Here is a 5,993-nt window from a genome sequence, read left to right as displayed (position 1 = left end):
TCTAAAATAAATTTAAAAAAGAAAATAGTGATTTTATTTTAGAGAAAAAATGAATTCATGAGGAATTAACACCTCACTTTTATTAGTTGGAGAAAAAATTCAATTTTAGTATATTTTGTCATTATTATACATTTTTCTCTAATCATATATCCAATGTTTTCCTTTCTTTGTTTCAGCATTTTGAACTTAGGTTTAACTTCTCGTAATTCTTACTTCTCAGTCATTCTATTAGATGTAGTTGATAACTATTAAAATTTTTTTATTAATATAAGAAAAAAATATATTATTATATGATAGAATTAATATGAGTATATTTTATTATTAAATAAACAAAGTTAATATAAAATAAAATTATACATAAAAAAAACAAAGAAAATAAAATTAAAATAGCAAAAGTGATAAAAAGATTATTTTTATAATTTTGTTTTGTCATTTTTATGTATAGAAGATTAGAAAATAGTAAATTTTTAACTAAATTAATTTATATTTGTTGTATTCAATTTAAATAAGTAATAAATTATCTTATTTTAATTTATTCCTTAAATTTATATATCATAAAAATTAAATCAAATAATTAATATACATAATTTTAAATTGTGTTATACTTAAATATTTATTCAAATCAATTAGTTGATATAATTAATTCATCATAATAAATTGACTTTAATGAGTTAAACAAAATAAAGCAGAAGCATGCTACGTTGATTCTATCATTAAAGGTAAAAATTCAATTTTTATATAATAGAATAGATAGAATAGATAATATAATAGACGGCGAGAAAGAGAAAGATAAATATTTTAAATTCTAAGTTGTTTTATTTGAATGTTGCAATGTGGGTATCACATTATTTTACTTATTCTACCCAATGGACTCTTTTAATTTGTAACATTATTTCAGTATCAATGGAATATCACTACTTTTAAGTACTAAATTAAAATTCAAAATGAAGCTGAAAAAAAAAGTGAAGAGTATAAAATTATTGATTGAAAAATACTCTAAATAATAAAAGGCCAAATTAACATTTATATAAATAGAAATTATTTAATTTTAATTACAATTTCATATAACAAAAAAGTGGTTAACAAAAATTATGAAATCTTTTTTTGACATATGTATTATGCCATACGTATAAATTATACGGGGTATTTTATAAATTCATATATATGCATAACAAAACAGTTTAATATTATATATTGTCTACATTAATTATATGCCAAAATTTTGAAAAAAAAAGATAAAAGAGGAGATATATAAATATGTATAATATTATTGTTATATATGAAACAGTTTTATATTGCTATAATTATAGAGACTTACTATAATTATATCAAATTTAATTATGACTGTAAATAAATAAAATAGGAAACAATCAAAACTAATTTTTTTCTTTTTATGGTCAAAAGTTACCGTAAATATAAAAAATAAAAATTTGTAATGCTTAAAAATTTGAGTAAAAAATAAAACTCCATAAGCTAAATTCAATTTGTTAACTAATTAATTTTATGTCCATATAATATTATTATTATTATTATTACTCAATTATATTCAAATTATTAGTCAATTACTTTGATGAGAATTCTTGCTATAATTAGATTATACTTATGTTTTTATCTTGTATTAATCGATATAATTAATTTAATAAAGATATTTATTAAGTATATATGTTATCTATATTAATTATATGCCAATATTTTTAAGAATGCATTAAAAAAAGTGATATATAAATGTATATAAAATTATTGTTATATAAAACATAAATTTAAATGATATATAGAAAATATATATCCTGTGTATAAAAATGTGACTATTAGTAATTTATTAATAAATCTTTTTTTAAATTATTATTAATTTCAATTTTATTAGAAAATTTGAGCAAATAATTTTCCTTGCTATAATAATATACTAAAACTGTTAGTATATTGAACTCTATATGGTTAATTAAATTTATCAATAATTTTTTCGTATAAATCGTTATTACCCAGTTTTTAATAATTACTTAATATACAAAATCTGAATTTGGAAATTGTTATTACTAATTCAATTAATTGGTTAATTGAGTAATAATTGTCAAATTATTAAGGTGCAAAATTATTGATTTACTCAATAAATTTCCATATATTATTTATATTTCAAGTAATAATTTAAAATTATATTATTTACCTAGTTAATAATACTATTATTAAAAATTATTTTTTGCATTAATTTTTAAATCAATTATTAAATAATTATTTTTGTTAAGATAATTGTTTATAAATTATTTTAAATTATATTTTGTTAAGATATAATTATTTAGATTATTACTCATGGCACGGGTATAATTTTATTTTATACCAATTAATCAATTATAATTATATGGAACAGGTATAATTTTAATTTTATCCACGAATTATTTCCCATAATAATATACAACATATTATTTACCGTTATAATCTGATTTGATTGATTTGTATTTTATTTACTTATATACATGATTAAAATATATAACGTAAATATCGTAATTATTATAATTCTATAATATAATTATAATTAACATATTTTTATCTTAATTAAATATTGATTTGATATCATTATAATAAAAATATTTTTTCAAAATAATATAATCATATATTATTCATGAGCTAATTATTTGGCAAAAAACCTTAATATGATTTTTACATCTCTGCTATGGAAAATAACTACTTAGATATACCAAATAATATGTAACATATTACTACCTGTATAAGTTAAGGCACAAAGACATGATTTAATTAAGGTGATTGAAACTTTTACCAAACAGAATATGACCTCAATCGAATAAAAAAGGGTACTCGATTTTGCATTAATTAGCTAGTCGAAGAAATAACATAATCATACATTATTCATGTTTCATTATTTTTTTTAGATAAAATCTGTTTTTATTGGCAAATAAATTGTGTTTAGGTCAACGATTTAATATATATGTAGGTTGCATTTTTTGTCAAATATAATGAAAATACAAATTAAAAAATAAAGAATAAAAATAAACTTAATTATATTTGACACTACTTCATTTTATTAAATTATTTAAAAATAGTACATCCACAAAAAATATTCATAATATATAATTGAGGCAATAATTTAAAATTTTATAATTATAATAGAATCATTCTTATAACGACAACCAACTGAAATAATATCGTAAGTTTCAATATTTAGAATTCGTGCAAAATCATGCAAAAGAAAGCTGGTAATTTCTGAAAAAAATCAAAATATGTTAAAAAATTATTCTAATAATGAACAACTTAAAATAAGAAAATTTAAATATATTACCAATCATTGAAATTGCATATATGAATTTGTCATGAATTTAGCAAAACTGAACTTAAACTGAGGGAATTGAATCTCATTATGTACTCCACTTCGAAAATTTTTGGGCAGATGTAAAAAACATGGAGGGGACGGAACTTGAACTTGCCCTATAAAATTTCGTGGATGCAATTCCTCAATCAAAAACTGAGCTCCTCCTAAGAAATCTAGCTTTAACCACATTCCATTTTCCATTAGGTTGGTCATAATAGGTGAGTATATTCAACCATTTTTCGGTAAAGTAGAGACTATTACCCATTCTTTGAACGCTTACATCCATGTAGTTGGAACCCGAATCAGTGAAGACAACTCGATGAGATATTTTATGGATGTGATGCATTGTAAATGATTGTGGCAAAAGACAATCGAACTGGAACATTAGACGGTAAAAATAACTTAGAGTAACAACAAATAATAAATTATCAAAAGAATAATATAATAGAATGAGTATATGAAAAATATTATAAAAAATTATAAATTGTATGTTAAAAGGATCAACTTCAATAAAAAAACGAAGAATACATTCTTATTCTATGAAGTAGTAAAAAAAACACTAAATATAAAATTATGAATTGACTCTCAAATTTATATTCATGTACTATAGGAAAACACTATATATAGACTTTAGTAAAACAAAAATAAATATGTAAATTACTTATTATTAAGGTAATTTTTTAATAATGCATTAAATATTGATTTAATATAATTATAATGAATATATGTTCCTAAATTAGTATAATTATATATTATTCATTAAATATTAATTATAATATAATTATAATAAAGATATTTTTTATAAAATAATTTAAAAAAATTATTTGATATACGTGAATCGGGTAACAAAGATTTTTTATTATTATTATTACTATTATTGATATTATTATTATCATTAAAATTATTAAAAGTATTTTTAATTGATAATTGATAAATAGTTTAATAGTGTATTAAATATTGATTTGATATAATATGTTACTAAATTAGTATAATTATATATTATTTATTAAGTATTAATTATAATATAATTACAATAAAGATATTTTTTATAAATTAATTTAAAATAGAAAAAATTTCATTCATTTTGGAGGGAAAATGAAAACATGAGAGATCGACACGTCACCTTTAATAACTGGGGAAAAACCCAATTTTAGTATATTAAGTAAATTATGAAGGTTTATGATCTTCTCAATGATGTCAAGTTATCACACCCCAAATTCTGATCAACTACCTGGAACGCCTCAAAACAATCCATCTCACAGATTACTTCTCTAAACCCACAGTCCCAAGCCAAATGAAGGCCACAAAAAATACCAAACAACTCACACTGAACAATGGTACCCATAGGAATAGCACCTGTTAATCCAGTTACCCAAATTGTCTCGAAGAATACAACCAAACCTAGCCTTTTTTTTTGATAGACCAAAATACTACCATCACAATTTAATTTGACGACAAAAAGAGGAGAAGGAATCCAAGAGAAAGAAATAGTGTTATGATTTATACTTATGTCAAAATCAAAAGCTTCTCCAAAACCCTTGACTGCGTACTTCATGAAAATATACAACCTTAAAAGTGTTCCAAATTATATCCCTGTTGAACATATCATTATTATGATCCCGCAAATCCACCAAAGCGCAACCAAGAAGAGATATTCATAAGCATTAGTATTACGCCAGATCCAGTTATGGAAGTTCATGGAGATATCATCTCTAGTTCAGCCAATGTCCAGGTGATTCCACACATCTTAAGCTTTAACGGAGATCATAAAGTAATGAAAAATATCCTCCTCTATCAGATTACACGAAAGACAAATAATGCGTGAGCATCTTTTCTATATTTTTTTATTATTTTAGATGTGAATTTATTGAGTTTTATTAAAATCTTAGTGCTTGAAATCTATTTGGATGCTACTTTGAGGCGCATTGTAGTTTTAATTATTTTAGAAAAAATCTGGACAAGTTTAACAAAATTCATGCAGAAGAAAAAAGAAGAAATTTGATACTGCCATGTTGGCACTAAACGCTGCTACCTGGCGTTTCACGCCAATCGCCTCGTACCGCGTGCAAGCTCTCTGTTGAGCTGCCGCTAAACGCCACAGTAAGAACCCGAGTTTTCGCGGATGACATTATTTAAATGCCCAAAGTAAGTTCCGGAAAGTTAGGATAAAAATTTGGGGATTTAAATACAATTTTTGGACTCAGTAGGTTTTTCTGAGTCAGGAAATGTATCTTCTGTAAAAAATCGTAAACCGGCAGTTGAACCGGTCGAACTGGTTCAAGTCTTCCCGGTACCGCATGAGAAAAAGTGGAAACAGTCAAAAACCTTAGAAAAATATTAGAAGTCGAAAACCATGCATTAATTTTAAAGGTTTGGCCCAAAGTTGGGCCAAACGGGCTAAAAATGCTAACAGGTTGAACCGGGCCCAAGTTGGGCCCAAGTCCCACCTTATATAAGTCCATTAAGTGGCAAACTCAGCTACTTATAACACCCAATAGCAGCAGCAACGTGAGAGTGAAGAGAGGAGAGGTAAGGGTTTTAGTTACTTTTCATCATCTTCTTCTTGGAGCCATATCTCACTCTCCGGAGTTCTGATTCGCGTGCCGTCAATTGCTATGCGAAGCTCTCGTCGAGCTCTTCAATTTCATTCAAACAAAGTGGTAAGAGATTTCCA

This window comes from Arachis duranensis, chromosome 7, assembly GCF_000817695.3.
Source record: "Arachis duranensis cultivar V14167 chromosome 7, aradu.V14167.gnm2.J7QH, whole genome shotgun sequence".
NCBI lineage: Eukaryota > Viridiplantae > Streptophyta > Magnoliopsida > Fabales > Fabaceae > Arachis > Arachis duranensis.
The sequence above is the reverse complement of the archived record's forward strand: the minus strand, read 5'-3'. Positions refer to the sequence as shown.